Source organism: Ambystoma mexicanum, chromosome 1p, assembly GCF_040938575.1.
Source record: "Ambystoma mexicanum isolate Mex_15411 chromosome 1p, UKY_AmexF1_1, whole genome shotgun sequence".
Classification (NCBI taxonomy): Eukaryota; Metazoa; Chordata; class Amphibia; order Caudata; family Ambystomatidae; genus Ambystoma; species Ambystoma mexicanum.
In genome coordinates, this window is record NC_090921.1 from 117,429,492 (window position 1) to 117,454,845 (window position 25,354).

The following is a 25,354-nucleotide window of genomic DNA, read 5'->3' on the forward strand; positions in this document are numbered from 1 at the left end:
GACCCTAGATGGTCCCATCTGCTATGACTCAGGCTCCATCAACCAGAGAACCAATTGTCAATCAACATAGTTTGTCCATTCTCCATCACCCAAATAGACCAGTGGTTGCCCCATTCTCCATCAACCTGTTGGTCTTATTGGCCACTTTTCTGACTTCTTTTATGTCCATTTCGATGGTCCTCTACTCGATCGTAATTGACATACGTAGGGGGGGGGGGGGCTAACAAGACCGATAACCACACTGTATCTGCTTACAGTATTCTGCTGCCTAATGCTAAGATCCATTGATGACCCGCATGTTGCCATTGTATTTTTGAGGTGTAGACCTTTCAAGGTTATATCAGCTTGCTAAGTGCTGTATTTTTACACTCAAGACCTGGGTTTATGCACCGTTGCTCTAGTGTATCTGTCTAACCATCCACCAGTCACTATTTACCGTAGGAATTACAAAAATAACAGTCATTCGTTTGCAGTCCTGACGCACTCGCCACTCTGCCCAGCCACATTACATGTCAAAAAAGCTTCAGTGGCAAAACCTGATTTTTGTAGATTTTGAAAATGTTTGCAGTCGCCATAATAGTTGACAGCCAATATTACCAAAACGAGCCAAAATTTAGAAGCCTAATCAGATTCTCTCTGGGTTGTTTTCGCTGGACATTCTACAACTCTGAAGCGCTTTGCTTTTTTGTGCTGGCATCAAGCAACTACTTTTCCATGACACTCTACAGTCTAAGCAGCCGTGATTGGTCTATTGGCAGATTATTGTAGCTGTAGTGTTTCGCTATAGTTCAATTTGGCTACGAGTAACAGGTTAGCAAGGACTTTCCTCCACTACACTTTTTTGGATAATACATCATGGTTTGCAAATCCGAAATACTTTTTCCCTTATCCCACAGCACTGCCATTACCAGAAGTTCTCAAATTGACCACAACATCCTTCTGTGAAATTGGGCAGTGATTAAGCATTCCCATCATATATGGATAATGTATTGTACCCCCTGCATTCCCACTCGCTCCATGCAGGTCTACTGTGGATAATGGAATGCAGTCAGTCTTTCAGGGAAAGGTAGCACTTACATTCTGCGCTGCGGTTTACACTCCGCCCCGCTGAGAATGCACACAAGCGGTTACCTTTTAATTTGAGGCTGCCTCCGCGCAAGTGTCAGAGTGACTTTGTTCCTGCGGGACAGAGTTTCTGCTCCACTGTGCAAGTACAGCGTAGTGGCAGCAGGTCTGCAGCAGGTGCTCCTATTTTTCTTAAACCACACAGCAGCTTGGGGCTCGATCTACATTGCAGGCATTCAACAACTGTCACATCAGCAATGCAGAAAAGGATGGCACGCAGGTATTGGTGGCCGCATTTCAATAGGTCCCATTCCCATGGATTCCTAGTCCTCCGAATCCTCTTGAGCCTGCATCTTCCTCCTCTAGTGTGGCTTCCATGCCTGTACTTTGGCCTACAGTGTGGCTACCTAATCTCTATATCTCCACGGAGTCCATTACAGTGTGGCTACCTAATCTCTAAATCCCGATGGCGTCCAATACAGTGTAGATACCTAATCTCTATATCTCCACGGAGTCCATTACAGTGTGGCTACCTAATCTCTAAATCCTGATGGCGTCCAATACAGTGTAGATACCTAATCTCTATATGTCCATGGAGTCCAATACAGTGTAGACACCTAATCTCTATATCTCCACGGAGTCCAATACAGTGTAGACACCTAATCTCTATATCTCCACGGAGTCCATTACAGTGTGGCTACCTAATCTCTATATCTCCATGGAGTCCAATACAGTGTAGATACCTAATCTCTATATCTCCATGGAGTCCAATACAGTGTAGACACCTAATCTCTAAATCCCTATGGAGTCCAATACAGTGTAGATACCTAATCTCTATATCTCCACGGAGTCCATTACAGTGTGGCTACCTAATCTCTAAATCCTGATGGAGTACAATACAGTGTAGATACCTAATCTCTGTATCTCCACGGTGTCCATTACAGTGTGGCTACCTAATCTCCAAATCCCGATGGCGTCCAATACAGTGTGGCTACCTAATCTCTGTATCTCCACGGAGTCCATTACAGTGTGGCTACCTAATCTCTATATCTCCACGGAGTCCATTACAGTGTGGCTACCTAATCTCTATATCTCCCTGGAGTCCAATACAGTGTAGACACCTAATCTCTATATCTCCATGGAGTCCAATACAGTGTAGACACCTAATCTCTAAATCCCTATGGAGTCCAATACAGTGTAGATACCTAATCTCTATATCTCCGCGGAGTCCATTACAGTGTGGCTACCTAATCTCTAAATCCCGATGGCGTCCAATACAGTGTAGATACCTAATCTCTATATCTCCACAGAGTCCATTACAGTGTGGCTACCTAATCTCTAAATCCCGATGGCGTCCAATACAGTGTAGATACCTAATCTCTATATCTCCACGGAGTCCATTACAGTGTGGCTACCTAATCTCTAAATCCCGATGGCGTCCAATACAGTGTAGATACCTAATCTCTATATCTCCATGGAGTCCAATACAGTGTAGACACCTAATCTCTATATCTCCACGGAGTCCAATACAGTGTAGACACCTAATCTCTATATCTCCATGGAGTCCAATACAGTGTAGACACCTAATCTCTATATCTCCACGGAGTCCAATACAGTGTAGACACCTAATCTCTATATCTCCATGGAGTCCAATACAGTGTAGACACCTAATCTCTATATCTCCACGGAGTCCATTACAGTGTGGCTACCTAATCTCTAAATCCCAATGGCGTCCAATACAGTGTGGCTACCTAATCTCTGTATCTCCACGGAGTCCATTACAGTGTGGCTACCTAATCTCTATATCTCCACGGAGTCCATTACAGTGTGGCTACCTAATCTCTATATCTCCATGGAGTCCAATACAGTGTAGACACCTAATCTCTATATCTCCATGGAGTCCAATACAGTGTAGACACCTAATCTCTAAATCCCTATGGAGTCCAATACAGTGTAGATACCTAATCTCTATATCTCCACGGAGTCCATTACAGTGTGGCTACCTAATCTCTAAATCCCGATGGAGTACAATACAGTGTAGATACCTAATCTCTATATCTCCACGGAGTCCATTACAGTGTGGCTATCTAATCTCTAAATCCCGATGGAGTCCAATACAGTGTAGACACCTAATCTCTATATCTCCATGGAGTCCAATACAGTGTAGATACCTAATCTCTATATCTCCATGGAGTCCAATACAGTGTAGACACCTAATCTCCAAATCCCTATGGAGTACAATACAGTGTGGATACCTAATCTCTATATCTCCACGGAGTCCAATACAGTGCGGCTACCTAATCTCTAAATCCCTATTGAGTCCAATACCGTGTGGCTACCTAATCTCTAAATCACTATGGAGTCCAATACAGCGTGGCTACCTAATCTCTAAATCCCTATGGAGTCCAATACAATGTGGCTACCTAATCTCTAAATCCCTATTGAGTCCAATACCGTGTGGCTACCTAATCTCTAAATACCTATTGAGTCCAATACCGTGTGGCTACCTAATCTCTAAATCCCTACGGAGTCCAATGCAGCATGGCTACCTAATCTCTAAATCCCTACGGAGTCCAATACAATGTGGCTACCTAATCTCTAAATCCCTATGGAATCCAATACAGCGTGGCTACCTAATCTCTAAATCCCTATGGAGTCCAATACAATGTGGCTACCTAATCTCTAAATCCATATTGAGTCCAATACCGTGTGGCTACCTAATCTATAAATCCCTATTGAGTCCAATACCGTGTGGCTACCTAATCTCTAAATCACTATGGAGTCCAAATACAGTGTGGATACCTAATCTCTATATCTCCACGGAGTCCAATACAGTGTGGCTACCTCATCTCTAAATCCCTATGGCGTCCAATACAGCGTGGCTACCTAATCTCTAAATCCCTATGGAGTCCAATACAATGTGGCTACCTAATCTCTAAATCCCTATGGAGTTCAATACAGCGTGGCTACCTAATCTCTAAATCCCTATGGAGTCCAATACAGTGTGGCTACCTAATCTCTAAATCCCTATGGAGTCCAATACAGTGTGGCTACCTAATCTCTAAATCCCTATGGTGTCCAACACAGTTTGGATACCTAATCTCTAAATCCCTATGGAGTCCAATACAGTGTGGATACCTAATCTCCAAATCCTATGGCGATCAAAAGTGCTTTCTCAATAGCCTCAAAAGCCATTGGTGGTCAAGATACAACCGCTCTTGGTACAGGCGGCATTACCCAGTGCCTATTTGCTAAGTACTTTGAGGGCTCCATCTTTATAGCATGGAAATCATTTTTGCTCAAAGCATCCAACATTGCCCAGAGCAATATCTGAAAATTATAATGCAGTACCCTGCCCGTCAACTTCTGAAGGATCACTTTTCCAATGCAGGAGAGAAGTCTATGCTTGGATGTCAGCGGGTTCAACCATGCCATCATGCTCAACCATCTCTGTGATAACATGGGTATCACCGATCAGGCCCTGGCTTGGATGACTTCTTTCCTCTTCGATCAACCCTCCCAGGTCCAACTTGGGTCCTTCCTCTCCACTCTCTATCTCTTTATTTATTTTATTTATTTATATTTATAGACTGCACTGCAGCCCTCAGGCATTGAGGCGCTGTGAAGGACATGTATGAAGGCATGATTCAGGGTTACAGTAATGCGGCCCCACAAAAATTCTTGGTGCAGAATGATAAAATACATAGTGAACAGTTACATTGAGCATTACAGGGAGGCATACAGTGAGTGCATCCGCTGATGGCTTTCCAGGCATCTGTTAGACAAAGAACCTAGTCTTGATGGCTTTCCTGAAGGCTGCGTGAGAGTCAATCTGATGCAGTTCTGGAGGGAGAGCGTTCCAGTGGGTGGCAGCCATGTTAGGGAAGCTCGAGCCACCAGCGCGCACTTTGTGTGTGATGGGCGCCATTATTCTGTTGGCGTAGGCCGTTCTTGATGGTCTGGAAGTGGTGTGGGGGATAATTCTGTGGGCTAGATAGGGTGGTGCCAGCCCTTGGAGGAATTTGTGCGTCAAGGCCAGTGTTTTGAACACAATCCTCTCCTTGACGGGGAGCCAGTGAACCCTCCTCCTGATTTCCGAGATGTGGTCGTGTCTGGAAGTGCCCGTGGCGGCTCTCAAAGCATTGCTTTGAGCTAATTGGAGTTTGGCCAGGTTTTTGAGAGAGGTCCCTACAAAGAGTGCATTGCAGTAGTCGATCCTGGAGCCGATAATCGCCCTGGCAATAGTGAGACAATTCTCTTGGGAAAGGAAGGGTCTAGCTGCGTTAAGCAGTTTGGAGTGGTATGCTGATGCAGAGGCGACGGCATTGACCTGCCTGTTCATGGTTAGGTCAGGTTCTCTACCTGTGGGGTTCCCCAGGGGTCTAAACTCTCTCCCTGGCTGTTCAACAAATACCTGGCACTTCTTGCCCACCGCATTGCCATTCTCTGCCACAACTTTCAGTGCTATGCGGATGGCACTCAGCTCATTTTCAGGCTCCCTTCAGCCACCTCTTCTCCTTCTCTCATCTCTGACTGTCTGTCTGCTATCCAGGAGTGGTGTGGTGCCAATGATCTCTGCCTTAATGCCAGTAAAACTGAGATTCTCCTCATCGGCACACTCGCTCCCTCCTTTCCTGTCACTGTCTGGCCGGCCTCTCTTGGCCCTCTTCCTGCTCCCACCTGTGAGGCTAAAAACCTTGGGGTCATCTTCGACTCCACACTCTCCTTCTCTTCTCACATCTCTGATGTCTCTAAGAAGACACACTACCAGCTGCACCTCCTCAGAGGTATTCTTCCTTTCCTCTCCTTCCCCCAGAAGCTCCCCGTCTTCAGAGCGCTGGTTCCCTCTAGGCTGGACTACTGCAACAGCCTCTTTCTAAATCTACCTGCCTCTTCCCATCCTGAACAGGGCTGCGAGACTTGCCCTTGGCCTCAAGACCAGGGATTGTAGCTCTCCAGCCATGAAATCTCTCCACTGGCTCCCAATGGCAGTAAGGATCAAGTTCAAGGCCCTCTGCATTGTCTACAAGGCCTTCTGGGGCCTGGGACCACAAAACCTCCACCTCTCTCTTTGGAAATAACTTCCTACTCCAGCTCTTCGCTCCTCTGCCTCCAACTCCTTCAGGGTCAGTTGATTCTCCAAGCAACAAGTTGGGGGCAGATCTCTTTCTTCGGTTGGCGCCTCCCTCTGGAACAGCCTCCCTGCCTCGATCACATTCATCAAATAGGTCCCAAGAAGAGGGGAATCGGGTGCCAGACCTCGGGATGTTGTTACAGCTATTCAACGTTATGGTCAAAAAGAGATGCTTCTGCAGGCGGCTAGAAAGGCAAGCCCTGTTAAAGTGGATGGTGTGGAAATTCAGCTGCATTAAGACATAGCGCAAGCTACGCTGGAAAAAAGGAGATTGATGGGTCCAGTGGTCAGAGCCCTATCGCAGGCTCAAGTAAAATATAGATGGACATTTCCATTTGGATTGTTGTTCGCGTGGGAGGGACGGCAACATCGTGTCACTACCTGAAAGGAAGATCTTAGGGTTTTGAAATTGGAGGAGGGGAGTGAGCGACAAGGTCCACCGAAAGAGACATTAAAGAAACATGGGGAATAGAGAAGAGTTCCAGGGTCACAGTCGAGAAAGAAGCTTTCACTTGGACCTGAGGGACAATCAACAGCATGGCACGTATACGAAGATTAATAGGTACATGGTTCCCTGGGCTCTGAGAGGGGAGGTATTGGTGGGTAGCAGGTTGGATGAAGATGAACTCATACCTCTGGGGAAGTGGATTATTGTTCTAAGGGCTCTGGAGTTGGTGTGAGATGATTCTGGCACTTGGAATGCAGGAGGGGAGGGGTTCTATGGGTCCTATGGGTGAGTAATGCGATTCATGGGTGGGGGAAGAGTTGGGTTGAGTCGGACCGGTAGGGGTTGGGGAGGTGTGAGGAGAGGAGCAGGGGTTCGTGGGGGAGGATGGGGGGAAGCTACCAGGTGGAAACATTTTGTGTCAAAATTTACATGGAGGGTAAAAGCGTTTCATCTGTTGTCATTGAATGCCAACAGTTTGAACTGTCCGAATAAAAGATGTAAAGTAGAGGAATGGTTACGGCGGGGTAAACCAGACATGGAGGCCTTTCAGGAGACTCATATAGCAAAGAAAGATAGCCACAAACTAAGGATCAATCATGGGCTATCACCATATATGACAATCTAACAACAAGGGGAAGACGCGAGGGGTCCTTCTAGTGTTCAAGGGAATGAGGGTCTTCAGATAGTTTGAGACCAAATTTGTCAAGAAGGGTAGATATATTTTCACTAGTATTCAGTTGGGGACTTGAAGACGTACGATAGCCACACTATATGCCACTAGTAAATTAAAAAAGTTTGCAAAAGGCCAAATTGTAGGAGATTTTAATCTAGCACGGAATCCCGAAGGTGCATAGGAGTACAACAGCAGATGTCTCTCATTGGGGCCCATCACAACAACTCTGTGCAAGTATAACCTGACTAGCTATGGTTGACTCTTGGAAAGAAATTCAGAAAGGGACTGAAGGATATAAGTTTTATTCCCACGTCCACCAGTCATTTCGCCGGATAGACTATACATGGGCATCAACCACTTTGTTGGGGCGAATATGTAAAATTGATTAGGGGATCACACCCCATTATCAATAGAAATCCAATCCCCGGTCAGGCCTTTGGTGCTGGAAATTCCAAATCCATTTGTTGGGCGATCAGTCATTAGCGATGAGATACGGGGTACAATTGGGATGTTTTTCGTAACCAATAAGATGCTAGCAATGCAGGAACAGACGGTGTGGGATGCCTTTAAGGCGACGATGAGGGGCGAATTCATTGCAAGGATGGTCCAACGAGAAAGACAACTTACGTTAATGCAAACAGACTTAGAATCACAATTAAAGGGGGTAATGAGCAGATTGGAATCAAACAGGCGTGTGATGTTACAGAGGGAATATAGACACGTTAGTGGACAATTGGATTTGTTACAAAATAAACAGGCTGAGAAGTCTTTATTATTTCCGAAGCAGCGCTATTACATAAAGGCAAACAAGGTAGATCATATGCTGGCGTGGCAGGTGCGAAACAAGGAGGAAGCAAGGGCCACCCTCTGTATTAAAACAGGTTCAGATACTTCTAGCACTGTAACTGAAGATATAATACAAAGATTTACGGACTAAGTTATATACTTCAGATATACAAGATTAATAAGTGCAAGAGACATACTTGGAGCAATGCCATTTTAATAGTCTTGATCCTGGGCAAAGGAAGGAACTGGAAGTGGAGATTACAATGGAGGAAGTACATAAAACACTTAGGGCTCTTCCTATCTATAAGGCTCCTGGGCCAGATGGTTTCCCGGCACTATTCTATAAAATTTACGTAGATTTGCTATCTCTGGTATTAACGTCCCTTTTTAATTCTTTCATCAAGACAGGATGTATTACACCATCTATGGAGGAGGCTAAGGTGGTGCTAATTCCTAAGCCTAACAAAGATAAAACGCAGTGTGGGTCATACCGACCCATTGCTCTCATCAATACTGATGCAAAAATATTTACAAAAATATTAGTACTATGAATGGAAAATGTAACACTTGATCTTATTCACCCTGCCCTGATCAATCATGTTTTGTTAAGTGAAGACAAACTTTTGATAATATCAGAAGGGTGAGTAATTTGCTTGAGAAAGTAAACAAATCAGGACTGGCGGTAGGCATATTAGCTCTAGATGCTGAAAAAGCGTTTGATCAGGTGGAGTGGTCCTTTTTTTTCTGTACTATGGAGGGTGTGGGGTTTGGCACCTAGATTTTTGCGCATAGTCCGGGCTAATTATCAAATTCTGACATTCTGATTGGCTAGTAATGGGAATATCTCACAGGGAATTAAAGTATCTTGCGGCACGAAACAAGGATGTCCTCTGTCCCCACTCCTGTACGTGCTATATTTGGATTTGCTTTTATCAAAGATCCGTAATGAGAAGAACATTAGGGGAATACTGTTCGGTTGTCTGGAGCATATGTGAGGGCATTTGCCGATGACTTACTTGTCACGGCAACAGACTTGCAGGCCGATTCATGGAATAATTAGCGCGGCGCAAGTGGCCAAAAACGTGCGATTCGCAGTGGAATAGCGAAAATCGCAGTGCAAGTGCGAAATTTGCACGAAAAGCAGCGCACATCGATTCATGGAAGGCCGTGCGCGAGAAAACCATCGGATGTGCGCTAAAAAAGTGCGCGGTGCACGTTGGCGCACAGGCCATCTAACGGCGTGCGCCAGGTCACAGCGAAAATCGCACAGGCCACAGCGAAAATCGCATATACCGCGGCGCACACAACAAAAGTAGGCGTAACACGGGGCGTAACACTCGGAATGGGAAACAACTTGCCAAAATGTGGGCATCACGGGGGAAGTACAGGGTGCAAGTGCGCGGAATGCCCACACGCTCGCCTACAACACGTATTCATGGAATCGAATAGGGCAAAACAGCGCACGGTCAAACCAGCGCACAGGCACAAACACGACCGCCACAAGAAAGCAGGCGGTACCGTCTCTGCGCCTGTGATAAATGTGCGCCAAAAGGTGCGCCAACAAATAGCACCTACATACAGCTATGATGAATGTCCTATACTGTGGCCCTCCAGGACAAATGACGTGCAAAGGGGTACCCACAAACACGGACACCCGCTGACTGAAAAATAACGTGTGCGTGTATTTTGGGGTGCGCGGGAAGCTTCACACGCAATTTGGCTGGGTACGTGGATTCCAGGGGTGCGCGGGAAGTTTCACACGCGATTTCGCTGGGTACGTGGATTACAGGGGTGCGCGGGAAGTTTCACACGCGATTTGGCAGGGTACGTGGATTTCAGGGGTGCGCGGGAAGTTCCATACGCGATTTGGCCGGGTACGTGCGTGGGAATTTCCACACGCGATTTGGCTGGGTACGTGGATTTCAGGGGTGCGCGGGAAGTTTCACACGCGATTTGGCAGGGTACGTGGATTTCAGGGGTGCGCGGGAAGTTCCACACGCGATTTGGCCGGGTACGTGCGTGGGAATTTCCACACGCGATTTGGCTGGGTACGTGTATTTCAGGGGTACGCAGGAAATTCTACACGCGATTTGGCTGGGTGCTCCCAGGTATTCCCTGTACACCCTCCACGGCCCCTGCAGGCAGCCGACACCACAGGGGACTACCCTGCACACCTGCTCATGTCACCCAGCACCCCCACCCCCCAGCACTGTGGGGCACCCTCCACCAGGCCCCCACTCGTGTCCCCATGCACCCCCACCCCCCAGCACTGTGGGGCACCCTCCACCAGGCCCCCACTCATGTCCCCCTGCACCCCCACCCCCAGCACTGTGGGGCACCTACCACCAGGCCCCCACTCATGTCCCCCAGCACCCCCACCCCCAGCACTGAGGGGCACCCTCCACCAGGCCCCCACTCATGTCTCCCTGCACCCCCAGCACTGTGGGGCACCTGCCACCAGGCCCCCACTCATGTCTCCCACCCCCCACCTCCCCCAGCACTGAGGGGCACCCTCCACAAGGCCCCCACTCATGTCTCCCACCCACCCCACCCCCAGCACTGTGGGGCACCTGCCACCAGGCCCCCACTCATGTCTCCCTGCACCCCCACCCCCCAGCACTGAGGGGCACCCTCCACCAGGCCCCCACTCATGTCTCCCTGCTCCCCCACCCCCCAGCACTGTGGGCACCCTCCACCAGGCCCCCACTCATGTCTCCCACCCACCCCACCCACCAGCACTGAGGGGCACCCTCCACCAGGCCCCCACTCATGTCTTCCACCCCACCCTCCAGCACTGTGGGGCACCCTCCACCAGGCCCCCACTCATGTCCCCCAGCACCCCCACCCCCCAGCACTGTGGGGCACCTGCCACCAGGCCCCCACTCATGTCTCCCTGCACCCCCACCCCCCAGCACTGAGGGGCACCTGCCACCAGGCCCCCACTCATGTCTCCCTGCACCCCCACCCCCAGCACTGAGGGGCACCTGCCACCAGGCCCCCACTCATGTCTCCCTACACCCCACCCCCCAGCATTGTGGGGCACCTGTCACCAGGCCCCCACTCATGTCCCCCTGCACCCAGGTCCTCACAATCCCCAATCATGTGTGTTATGGTCAGCCTCCACAGCCAAAAGGCCCTACCAAGTAACCCATTCACCCACATGGAAAGGGAAATTACATGTTACACCCCCAATGTTCATAAAGCAAATGAACTCATGTCCGTCACACACAATGGTTGCAATTGAATGGGAAAACACCCAACATGACATGCATGAAACCAATGAGATGATACCACACAGTGAAGTATGAAAACAAAATTGTATTAAAAAAAATTGAATGCAAATGAAATGAAACAAACTACAATGGCAATAAAAAAAAAGATAAGCTGCATGTCCGTCAAAAAAAATTAAAACTACAAATCCCAATTCAAAAAAATGTTGTCCAAAGTCACATTAAAAATAAAATCAATCCAAGAGAGAAAAATAAATGCAAAGACCATTGCTCCATGGTGAATAAATAAAAACTAAAAAAATAAAACAATCCAATGAAGAACTATGTACAAAACATCCAAGGGTCCATGAGCCCAACTGAACAAAGGAAACCTACAAAAAACCCTAACTAAAATGCAACTATATACAAAAAGTGGAGCAGTGTCCGTCGACTCCAAATCATGAGAAGAAACAAAGGAAACCTAAAACTAAAGAACTATATACAAAGGCGGCGGGCAAGTCCAGCGGCTCACTCTGTGGTTGTCAGGGGTAAGACTGGCCCAAGGCCCGGTACTATTGGGACTGTGGGGCCAGGGACCATGAAGAAACCCGGACCCAAAGGGTTTCCATACTTTAAAGGGCTGTTGTGCCCTTTCTGCAGACTGATCCAGTATTCAGCCCGCCGGAACTACAATTCCCAGCAGGCTTCGCGGGCCCGCGAGCCAATAGGAAGCCGCGCTGGGTGTGGCGCGCGGCGAATGCGGATGCGCAAGCTCCAAGGCACGGGGCTTGTGCTCGAGACGCCGAGGAGAGAGGACGTGAGCCCAGCAGCTCCCCGGAATCCATACGCGAGGGGCCAACGCCCACAGGAACCACGATCCGGCCCCTCGCAGACACAAGATAAGTGCCGCTTATCCCAGGGAGAGTTTGGAATCTTGGGGAAAGCGCAGGGGGCATATCCCGACCCCTTTCTGAGCCCCTGCGCACCACGCAAAAGCTAAGTGGGCGGATTTCACGGGAAAGTTGTGTTGCTAAACTGAGCATGTTTTGGGTACATTAATCTTTGGGAAAAGCGCCGGAAGGGCGCGTGAGATAAAGAAGCACTAGCTTGGGGAACCCGGTCTGAGGAAAGGCCGCGTTCCGACACCCGGTCTGAGGGAAGACCGTGTTCGGGGCAGAAAGTTCCATTGGAGCTTGATAAAGCCACGTGCGGCAGCGCACTCCTAGATTCCTGGATTGTTTATTTTACGAACGCTGAATGCGTGTTGAGAGTGATTGAGAGAGAGTGTGTGTTCAGCAGAACGAAAGACAAAACGCTAATGCTTGTCCTCTGTTTTCTTTTAGTTTGAATCCGACTCGAACCTGAATCTCGGACTGCAAGGACGTGGCACAGGACTTGACAGCCTTGCAGGACAGGACTTTAAAGACCAAAGCAAAGCTAAGTGTGCTAGTGCATGTGACTGTGTTCATGAAAATGTAAAAGGACTAATGTCAACAATTGTTTGTTGCTAATTAGAGTATGTTGCTGTAAGGCTCAGGGAGCACCTTCATCTCTGTTCAGGGATCTGGTGAGGGTGGCAGCACCTTTACATGTAGAGGTGCTACGGCAGTTCCATCAGCCAGTTTGAGGAAAGTGTGCAGACATCGTTTACCCTAAAATCCCCAGTCCTATCCATAACTCCTTCCCAACCCTCTATCCGGTATTCCTATAACTCCCTCTACCTATCCAATCATCGAGACCCTAACCCTCCTTCCCCGCTCTGGTTAAAGAGGCCTGTGTAAGCTCTGTCTTGCAGGCACTAAAACCATTGAGGGGGTGGTTGGTACAGCGTCGCTCCTGCGCCTAGGACCTGAGCATCTCTGACAGAAGCACAAGCCCACGTATATTCAGGCGCCTGAGTGGTGTAGCCACCCCCCCCATTATCAAAATGGAAGAGATTGCCAAGGTGTTGCAGGACCTGCAAAGCGAGCTAGCGGCGTCCAGACAGGACTATGCCACGTTGTCAGCGCAGGTACGAAGTTTGGCCGCACAAACAGCACCTTTGCCGAGTCACGCACCAGTACAGGTTCAAGTCACCCCAGAGCCCCTGATTCCTTTGGCTCCACCTGAGCGTTATGCAGGAGATCCGCAAAAATTCACCACCTTTATTACGCAATGCCGCCTCCATTTCCTTACGAAACCAACAGCATTCCGATCCAATCAGTCTAGGACTGCTTTTGTTATCTCCTATCTCACAGGAGATGCAGCAGCATGGGCGAATCCTTTAGTCCAAAAGGACAATACTATCCTTTATGATTGGGACGAGTTTCTCTGTGAATTTGAGAAAATATTCAATCGTAGGGCTGCTACCCTGTGTAAGGATCGGGAGTTGCTGACATTGAGGCAGGGAAATAAGGAACTAGTGACCTATGTCACTCAGTTCAATCGATTGATAGCCGAAGCCGAATGGCCACGCGACAAATGCATGTCCCTATTTTATCAGGGATTGAGGGATGATTTGAAAGATCTTATAGCTCAGGTTGACCCCCAACCCCGGGAATGCTCGGATATGATCGATTTGGCGATGCGATTGGATCATCGTCAAGCGGAGCGACGGGGGGATAGGAAAAAAGGAGAGACCCGTCCAGTAGCCAGGTTTGACCAATTTAAAGGGGCACGAGGGTCAATGGACAAGTCAGATGGAGACGAGCCGATGCAAATTGGGTCGGTTCGCGGTCCCCTATCAAAAGAAGAAAAAGAACGGAGGAGAAAGGATGGTGTATGCATGTACTGTGGGAAGTCCGGACACTTTGTTCGTGAATGCCCCACAAAGCCCAAGACTCAGGGAAATGCCTCGGCTCGTCGGTAGTGGGGGTCATCCGGTCGAGCCCGACTCATTGCAGGGCCCCAATAGAAGGTAGTCCCAACTTTGCCCCACACATTTCGGTAAGGGGGTGTCTTGGTTTTCAGGGTATATCAAAAGAGGTCACCATGTTGATTGACTCGGGGGCAACGGGTAATTTTATAGATATCCAGTTTGCGGCCAGGTTGGGTATTCCTATCCAACAAAAGGCAAAACCTAAGCCCGTACGCGCGGTAGATGGTACACCTCTATGCTCGGGACCCATCACACATAACACTCATTTAGTGACCCTGAGTTGTGGTATTGGGCATTGGGAATACATTGCCTTTGACTTAATTGCTGCCCCGCAGTTCGGCCTTATCTTAGGGTTACCCTGGTTGAGAAAACACGATCCTCAGATTTGCTGGACCTCCGGTTTGATAAACCTTTCCTCTCCTTATTGTCGGGAGCATTGTAAACAGCCGGTGGCTGCGGCTATTCAACTCGCAGGCATTACTAATGTCCAGCCGGAAGTGCGTTTAGAAGAACTACCCACAGAGTACTCAGACTTTATAGATGTTTTCAATAAGAAAGCCGCTGAAACTCTGCCCCCACATCGGCCATTTGATTGCCGGATCGATCTTGAGCCTGGGGCAACGTTACCGTGCAGCCGTATATATGCCTTGACCGAGGCTGAAAACGAACACCTTCGAGAATATATTACAGCCAACTTGCAAAATGGCTTTATTAGACACTCTAACTCTCCAGTATCTTCTCCCTTGTTCTTCGTACCGAATAAGTCCGGAGAACTCAGGACCTGCATAGATTACCGCGGGGTGAATCGGATAACCATCAAAAACCGTTACCCACTTCCACTCATTCCCGTCCTTCTAGATCAGGTTAGGGACGCGGTTATCTATACTAAGCTGGATCTTCGTGGGGCATACCATCTTGTGCGGGTGCGCGAAGGTGACGAGTGGAAAACCGCCTTCCGAACAAAATTCGGATTGTATGAATATCAGGTTATGCCATTTGGTCTCTGTAACGCACCTGCTGCCTTTCAGCATTTCCTAGATGAGGTTCTTCGGGAATATTTAGACGTCTGTGCCGTCGTGTACATTGATGACATCCTCATTTATTCCCATAGCCTAGAAGATCATGTTCAGCATGTACGCGCTGTTTTACAAAAGTTAAGGGAATACCATCTATATGCCAAACTCGAGAAATGTGAATTCCACCGTACTACCGTGGAATTCTTGGGGTACTACCTTACTCCGACAGGCGTACAAATGGATACAAAAAAGGTGAAGGCCATTCTTGATTGGCCCCCGCCAACCAATGTCAAAGACGTACAATCCTTTCTAGGGTTTGCAAACTTCTACAGACGGTTCGTCAAGAATTTCTCTGAGTTGGTAACACCAATCACAAGACTTCTTCGTAAGGGCTGCCCGTTTATTTGGGACGCCTTGGCTGAGCAGGGTTTTCAACGGCTCAAGAAGGCCTTTACCGATGCACCGGTATTGAGACATCCGGACTTGTCCCAACCATTTGTGGTGGAAACGGACGCTTCCAGCCATGCGCTGGGAGCTGTTCTGTCCCAACGTGATCCTCAGACGGGGCTTTTACACCCAGTGGCCTATTATTCAAGGAAACTGCTTCCAGCAGAAGTCAATTACATCATCGCAGACAGGGAACTATTGGCCATAAAGGCAGCCTTTGGCGAGTGGCGGCACTACTTAATGGGGGCACGTCACACAGTGACGGTTATTACAGACCATCGCAATCTTCAGTTTATTAGGACTGCCAAGACCTTGAGTCCACGTCAATTGCGTTGGGCCCAATATTTCGCAGAATTTGATTTTATAATCACATACAGACCAGGAACAAACAATCGGAAAGCTGACATTTTGTCCCGCTATCCTGATAAGGTCTCTGAGGAAATAAAAATCGCGTCTCGGCCAATAGTCTCTCCGAAGCACATACTGGGTTTAACTACCAGCATCTTTGAAAGCATTCAAAAAGAACTTTCTGTGCATGATCTTCACCAATGGTGCAAGCAAGACCCACAGCACACCATTCTGGACGGGCTCCCATATCATGGGCAATCATTGTACTTGCCTACGCCCCAGCTACAAGAACAGGCGATGTCTTGGTGTCACGATTCCTCCCTAGCGGGTCATCCCGGTAAGACAAAAACTCTAGAACTGGTGGGGAGACATTTTTGGTGGCCAAAGTGGCGGCTTGATGTCCAACAATATGTAGGACAGTGTGCAGTATGCGCTCGGAACAAAGCCGATCACCAGAAACCGGCAGGCCTCCTACGCCCCCTGCCAACACCAACTACTCCTTGGCATACAGTAACCATGGACCTAATAGTTGAATTTCCACAAGTGCAGGGGTTTACCTCCATACTGGTGGTAGTGGATGCCTTTTCAAAAATGGCCCATTTCATCCCCTGTAAAGGGGTTCCAACAGCTAAAGAAATCGCTGAATTATTCCTGCAAAACGTGGTTCGGCTACATGGGCTTCCCTGCCGTATAATCACAGATAGGGGCCCACAGTTCACCTCCAGGTTCTGGCGTGAATTTTGTAACATCATTGGTATGGAAGTTCGGTTATCCTCGGGATATCATCCCGAGACGGACGGCCAAACCGAACGTGTGAACCAGGGGCTTGAACAGTTCCTGCGTTGCTTAGCCGCAGGACGGGAGACAACATGGGTTCAACATACTTGGCTAGCAGAAATGGCATATAATAATGCTGTTCATTCTTCCACAAAACGATCCCCGTTCTTCTGCTTGTACGGAAGACATCCACGGATATTACCTTCATCCGTCCCTACAACAGAAGCGGCACTGCCTACAATAGCAGGACAACGGATCGGAATGGAGCAGGTTTGGAAGGAGGTGCAGGACAATCTCGTAAAAGCCAAAAAAATGTACAAAACTTACGCCGATAAACATCGACGTGCTAGCCCTGTATACCATAAAAACGATTTGGTATGGTTGTCCACTCGTAATTTACGATTAGAGGGACCCAAAAAGTTACAACCTCGCTATCTAGGCCCATTCAGCATTGAAAAAGTAATCAACCCAGTAGCGGTCCGACTGGCCCTGCCCCCTCAGATGAAAATCCACCCAACTTTCCATACGTCATTGTTGAAACCAGCCCCGCCTGGGGTACGCACTCAAAAAACACCCCCGGTACTTGTACAGGGGGAGCCAGAATATGAAGTCCGGGGAATTCTGAACTCTAAAAAAAAGAATGGCCAAGTCTATTACTTAATCGACTGGGTGGGGTACGGACCTGAAGACCGCTCCTGGGAACCCTCATACCATGTACATGCCCCACGATTGCTGCGCACCTTCCACAAAAACTACCCTGAAAAACCTGGGGGACCTGCCTTCCGTGGGAGGGGGAGTGCTGTCAGGGGTAAGACTGGCCCAAGGCCCGGTACTATTGGGACTGTGGGGCCAGGGACCATGAAGAAACCCGGACCCAAAGGGTTTCCATACTTTAAAGGGCTGTTGTGCCCTTTCTGCAGACTGATCCAGTATTCAGCCCGCCGGAACTACAATTCCCAGCAGGCTTCGCGGGCCCGCGAGCCAATAGGAAGCCGCGCTGGGTGTGGCGCGCGGCGAATGCGCATGCGCAAGCTCCAAGGCACGGGGCTTGTGCTCGAGACGCCGAGGAGAGAGGACGTGAGCCCAGCAGCTCCCCGGAATCCATACGCGAGGGGCCAACGCCCACAGGAACCACGATCCGGCCCCTCGCAGACACAAGATAAGTGCCGCTTATCCCAGGGAGAGTTTGGAATCTTGGGGAAAGCGCAGGGGGCATATCCCGACCCCTTTCTGAGCCCCTGCGCACCACGCAAAAGCTAAGTGGGCGGATTTCACGGGAAAGTTGTGTTGCTAAACTGAGCATGTTTTGGGTGCATTAATCTTTGGGAAAAGCGCCGGAAGGGCGCGTGAGATAAAGAAGCACTAGCTTGGGGAACCCGGTCTGAGGAAAGGCCGCGTTCCGACACCCGGTCTGAGGGAAGACCGTGTTCGGGGCAGAAAGTTCCATTGGAGCTTGATAAAGCCACGTGCGGCAGCGCACTCCTAGATTCCTGGATTGTTTATTTTACGAACGCTGAATGCGTGTTGAGAGTGATTGAGAGAGAGTGTGTGTTCAGCAGAACGAAAGACAAAACGCTAATGCTTGTCCTCTGTTTTCTTTTAGTTTGAATCCGACTCGAACCTGAATCTCGGACTGCAAGGACGTGGCACAGGACTTGACAGCCTTGCAGGACAGGACTTTAAAGACCAAAGCAAAGCTAAGTGTGCTAGTGCATGTGACTGTGTTCATGAAAATGTAAAAGGACTAATGTCAACAATTGTTTGTTGCTAATTAGAGTATGTTGCTGTAAGGCGCAGGGAGCACCTTCATCTCTGTTCAGGGATCTGGTGAGGGTGGCAGCACCTTTACATGTAGAGGTGCTACGGCAGTTCCATCAGCCAGTTTGAGGAAAGTGTGCAGACATCGTTTACCCTAAAATCCCCAGTCCTATCCATAACTCCTTCCCAACCCTCTATCCGGTATTCCTATAACTCCCTCTACCTATCCAATCATCGAGACCCTAACCCTCCTTCCCCGCTCTGGTTAAAGAGGCCTGTGTAAGCTCTGTCTTGCAGGCACTAAAACCATTGAGGGGGTGGTTGGTACAGCGTCGCTCCTGCGCCTAGGACCTGAGCATCTCTGACAGTGGTGTTCTGGGCCAGGGCATCATCAAACTCCTCTTCGATGTCCCGGAGGCGGTCCTGTTCCATGGCCCAGAGGGTCCGCAGGGACGACGCCATCTCCTCCTCCAACCCCCTGCGGATTGCCTCGAGGCACTCGGCCCTCCTCAGGGCCCTCCGCATGGAGTTCTCCGCCCTGACCATCGTGAGCCGCGCCTCTTCCGCCCGCCGCTGCTCCGCACCTATCGCTGGCCCAACCGCAGCCACACGGAAGACACTTCCCGTCCTGGGTCCTCCTGCCCTCCGGCCGATGCCTGCCCCTCCGATGTTGATGGCCCCGAGCCATGATGCCTCCCACGTTGACTCTGCTGCTGCCTCCGACGCAACCGCCTCTGCCAGCACGACGGCATCCAGGCTGATGGAATCCACCGACGCCGTCGTGCATGTGCCCTGCCTGATGATGCCGGCACATCCTCCATCTGCTGGGGTACAGTTGCTGTGGTGTCCACCCCTGCTGGACCTCCGACTCCCGACTGTGGCAGGGATGGGATCCCCACCGAGCTGGCTGCATTGGTCAGGGCAGGTCCACAGGGGGCCCTGGTGGCATCTGGGCCGGAAGACGGCAAGGAGGACGACCGGCGTATAGCCTCCACAGAGGAGGATAGGGCCGCCAGATTGGCCGACCCATGCAGGAAACCCCCGAACATGGAAGATCCCAATTGGGCCACATCGGCACGGTGCTCTTCGTGATGACGTGCGTGCTCCTCGCGGGAAGCACGCACGTCATCACGAATTGCACCCGCGCGCATCACGACCCCAATCAGGACCTTCTCCATACGGCCACGGGTCCCCTCGTCCGCAGGTGGAGGGGAGTCAGGTGACATGGACATCCCCTCTACCTGCGGACGGGCCTGGGACGGGGCTTCCCTGCTGGTGCATGGTGGTGCACTCACAGGGTCAGGGACAGCGACATGCATAGGCCCCTCCACGGTGACCTGTGCTGCCTCCTGCCCCTGGACTGCACCACTTGCACCAGCAGGGATGCCCCCACCAGGCCCCATGTGCGCCTCAGTGGCGGCCTCCTCCTCCTCTGTGGAAACCACCAACCTGGATGGCTCCTCACCGTCTTCCGCCGTAGCAGGCCCCTGTGGGGGCTCACCCACCCCTTCCGCTGCAGCCGTGGGGGCATCCCCGCCGCCTTGCTCCACAGCGCCGTCTCCGCCCTCTTCTTCACTAGCCGCTGTGTAGAGGGAGACATAGAACACAAGCATCAGGGTACTGTACAATGGTCCCCTAGACAGGAAGCAATAGCAGATGAGTACCACTGTCAAAGTACACTTCCATCATGTCCCTCCACAACACAATGGTCAGTCCAGGCAAAACACACACAGTAACAGGCATGGTGCATGCCATGGACATTTCCATACATGTCCAATGGACTCTTGAAACATACAATGATGTGGAACTCACATGCATCATGGGTCATGCCTATCACATGCACACACTTCACCTCAGTCACATCCATCTGGCCTCATACACCCCAAACACAGCGGATACAAAGATAACTAGGCTGCATCAGTGAATCTGTACATTGTCACAGACATGTGTCATGCATCCATGGCATTCACAAGTCACAGACACGCAGGTCAGGCACACAGACATGGCTACCATGTATGTACCTGGCATCAGCACCCATCCCTCACCCCCACCCATGTCCAGGAACAGAGACTGGCATGCTCTCATGTGTAAAATCTGCATAGGGCTCCCCATGTCGCATTTAAACACATGCAACGACCATGTGGTTCACACATCACTGGTCGCACATGCATTACCATGATGTCCCTGCACACATACATGCGTACATGGCCTATGTCACACATACAGGCAAGTATCAGACAACCAGCACACCGCAACATGCCCTGTCTCACACAGCAATGCTTGGCCACTTACCGCTCAACTCCAGACGGGTCTCCCTCTCAAGGATCTGGGCGTGGAGCGCTGGGCGTACACGTTCCAGGACCCTCATCTGGATGGAACTCATGCGGCCCGGTCCCCCTCCACGAGGCGCCGGGCCTTCACGAGGGTCCTGGACCTCAAGTCCTCCCAGCGCTTCTTGATCTTCTGGACGTTGCGGGTTGCCACCCCCTCCGCGTTGATGGCAACCACACAGTCAGCCCAGATCCTCCCCCGTCCTTCCTTGCTGGCGCGGGACGATCCGAAGAGGGCATCATACTGCCCCAGGACATGCTCCACCAGAACACCAACTTCGGTGGCAGTGAAGCTGGTGCCCCTCTGCCCCTCTGGCCTGGGGTTGCCACTGGTGCCAGATGTCGAAGTGCCCGACATGGCAACCCCAGAGCCAGGAGTGGGTGGGCAACTGGGTCCTGGGGCTGGGCTGTGGAGCGATGTTATCCCAGTCGGGAGTCTTCTGTTCCAGCAGGGGTGGACACAGCAACTGGACCCCTGCAGATGGCTGATGTGCAGGCACCAAATGGCAGGGCACGGTGGCAGCAGGCAGGCAGCAGCAGATGGCACGTGGGAGGCTGCTCGTGGCACTGGGGGGCAGTAATTCGGCCTTCTGGGCAGGAGCGTGGTCTTCCGTGTGTTTTCGCGTGGCCAGCTTGATACGGAGTGATTTGGCACGTGAAAATCCTGCACGTCAGCGTGAAATTCGAGGAAAGGCCCTTAGCGCGTAAGCGCATCAGCACGCATACGCGATTCTATAGGACCAACGGCCCTCACACGCGATTGGCCTATGTACGTGTATTTCAGGGGTGCGCGGGCACTTACACACACGAGTATATCAGCGCACGTGTATTCCGGGGTGCGCGGGAATTTCCACACGCTATTGGCCTGGGTACGTGGATTTCAGGGGTGCGCGGGAAGTTTCACACGCTCGCCTACAACACGCGCAAAGAAACACGTACACCAGCAGGAAGCAGGCATACGTCGACCCGCGACACATAAAATTGCACGCAAAAAACTAACAAGCTCAGACGCCAGGATGAATATACCGTTCCTAGCAGCAGTGGCCGTGGGCTACCAAAGGAGGAGGAGGAGGATAGTCAGGGCCAGAATTTGCACACCCAGAACCAGCCTTTTTGGGATGCCTGATGACCAGGTGTATGGGAGGTACAGGTTTCCACCACACATAATACTGGACCTGGTGAGTGAGTGGGAGGATGACCTCACATCAACCACACTGTGCTCCCAAGCACTCAGCCCCCTGGAGAAGGTCCTCAATGTACTGCACTTCTTAGCCACTGGATCATTTCAGCGGACAAGTGCCATACTGGGTGGGGTGTCACAGGCCACGCAGTCACGCTGCTTACACCAGGTCTTGAACATCATCACTGCACGGCCATCAGTCCGCAGGCACATATACCTGCCCAGAACACCTGCAGAAAGGCATGCTGCTGCCCTGGATTTTTAAGGTGTGGCACGATTCCCCAAAGTGCTAGGTGCCATCGACTGCACCCATGTGGCTCTACATCCCCCCAGGGCATCTGAGCACATCTATAGGAACCGCAAGCACTGGCATTCCATCAACGTGCAGGTAGTATGTAATGCCAAGGGAATCATCACCTCAGTATATGCCAACTATCCCGGGTCCACCCACGAAAGCTTCATTTACCGAATGTCCACCCTAAGCCGGGACCTAGAAGCTGGGCGGCATGGCGATACATGGCTGCTTGGTGAGTATGAATGCCACTGCACATGCATGCATGTCAGATACTGAGCAAGGTCACAACCCCACCAATGATACCCATCACCACCTCCACAGGGGACAGTGCCTACCCTCTCAGCCCCCACATGATGACGCCAATTCGGAACCCCACCACGCCACCCGAGGTAAGATATAACACAGCCCACATTGCAACCCGGGGCATAGTGGAGCGCACATTCGGAGTGCTTAAGTCACGCTTTCGCTCCCTTGACCGTTCTGGCGGGCAGCTGTTATACGCTCCCCCAGTAGTGTGCAGGATCATAGTGGCAGCATGTGTCCTGCACAACGTTGCAACACGCCGGGGCCTGGCCGTGGACATGGTGGTGCCCCCACATCCCCAACCACATGCACGCCCGCTGCGCATGGGAGGGGAAAGGGCACGGGGGGAGGCAGCCCGTACACAGCTAGTGGCTAATTACTTCATATAGAAATCACACCCCTGTGGAGTGCACACTGCCCTGGCACATACCATCTGACAATCAATGATGACTCAACCTGACAATGATCCTGAATGTCTGGAGAATCAACCGTCAAAACCATATCAGCCTGAGATTGTTCACCTGGAAGTGTTACAATGTGTGCATCCCTACCTAAACAGACACCACCAATGCAGTTTCGTGAAAAAACACATTCATGCAGCTAAAATGAATACACACTTGCAAAATGCAACATGAGGACAGTGCCATGTCACCCAACCCATCCCCAGCACCGCCACACGACACACCATGCCATGTCATGCTATGTGAGGGCAAACAAAGTAATCCCCACAACATGACACAAGTGTCACAAAGTACAGTGTCCCTAATTGAAACTCGCGACACCTGAAATGCTCACAGTAATGCAGGACCAACAACACACTTGAGCAGGTATTTAGCAATAACACTTATCAGCTACAGACCCTCAAAACTACCATTAACATGACATTACGAATGTAAGAAATTAGTAGTCTCACCACCTGGAAATGCCTGCACTCCCACCACTTCCAACTGTACAGTGTTGCCGCCATGTAGAGTTGTAGGTGCACTGCTACCAACATGGACTCCATCTCCAAAGTAGAGGGCCTTGTGTAGACATGAGGAAAGGACCTTCAAATTAGGAGGTAGACATGGATGATGAGTTACACATCTATGCAACATGCAGTGTACAACACAACAGCAATATGCACTAGGAATGTATACACAGTATTGACTAGACTACCCACACATGTAGTGGGAGTCCAACGTCACCGTGTAAGTCAATGTCACTTGGGGACACCCTTTGCAAGCCCATGGAAACGGGAAGCAGGAGGGGTGTGTGTCTCACAAACCCAAGCATCTAACCCAAAATCAGGACAAGCCTTCACGTGCCCAGCCACAATACAGCGGATGCCCACGGGAGCCACACAAGGCAACACACTGTAAAAAAAAGCAAAAAAAATTAAAAAATAAATAAAAATAGAAAATGGCCATGAATGGGCCAGGGGGGGTGGGGGAGGCCACCCAGGAGGTCCGAGGTCAGGATGCACACCAGAACCCACCTGTGTGGATTCTGGGAAAAAAACACCTCCATGGGCTCGTGGCCGACACGGCTACCCTATTGTGAGAGAATCACTGTGGTCGCTCTCCTCAGACTCTGCAGCTGCATCAGGAGGTGGTGGCACTATTGGAGCCAGCCCACGCAAAGCCCTAGTCTGCTCCTCCATGGCAGCAAGCATGCGAGTGTGGAAGGTCTGGTTCTGGAGGATAATCGTGCGGAGGTCCCCATGCAACAACTCACGGGATGACCGGACCTCCGCCCGAGTTGCCTGCATCTCAGCTGAGAGCGTACGTGTGAGACGCTCCAGCTGCTCTTCTGTCCTTCTGTGTGTTGAAGCCTCAAGCCCAACAAGGGTCGTCCTGATCTGACTGAGTTCCACCCTCAGGGCTTCCCTGTGGCCCTGGGACTCTATGGAAAGGGCATCCTGCAGAGTCGCCAGTGCCGCCCGCCTGTCCCTGTTGGACGCCAACATGTCCTCCCTGTGTGACTGGCAGATGGAGTCTGTTGCCTGCTGCAGTCGCTCCATCAGCCTTTCTGGGGGGACAATGGAAGTGGCCACCCTATCCATGGCCTGAGCCATCATCTCTGATGATGCTGCCTGTTGGGTAGCCATACCGTATATGGATTGCTCCCATGCGGTATTGCCAGGTGGCGTACGGCCACCACGTCGGCGGGCACCACACCTGTCTGGGGCAAGGCGAACTGCGCCTTGCTGTGCCGGCACTGCCTGAGGCTGCAGGACTGCATTCCCCCTCTGATCTGCTGGCCCAGGAACAGGATCAGATGTTGCGGAGTGTGACCCTGCATCCGTAACCACCAAAGGCGGACCTGCCAACACTGACATCCCCATTGAGGGTACTAGCACTGGTGCAGGTGGGTCGGACAGAAGAGAATCCCTCCCAGGAACACTCACCTGCGATGCCACATAGGTCTCATCAGCCGAATCGACACCTGAATATAGCTCGGGGGAGGTGCACCCAGAGACACCCCTTGAGAGCACGACCTGCAGCAGTTGTGGGTTTTCACCCACCACCACACCACGTCCCTCACTGGTGGTCGGTCGGGCCTGAGACCCCTCCTGGGTCTGCACCATCTCCACAACCCCAGCTGTATCAAGTGCTTCATCCCCTGCAAAGACATGAAAGAAAAGAAATGGAAACAGGCATTAGCACTATGGCACACAATTAGGGCTGAGAAGCAACAGAACCAGTACTTGATTGACACATGTCCCACATGACTAAAACCCTCCCAT

The 25,354-nt window shown here is 50.8% G+C and overlaps 1 protein-coding gene across 3 annotated transcripts in view; it reads right to left on the reverse strand.

Moving 5' to 3' along the window:
• The window catches only part of LOC138566916 (phospholipid scramblase 3-like), a 232,029-nt gene that overhangs the window by 13,078 nt on the left and 193,597 nt on the right, over positions 1-25,354 (reverse strand). The gene's annotated exons all lie outside the window — the stretch shown is intronic.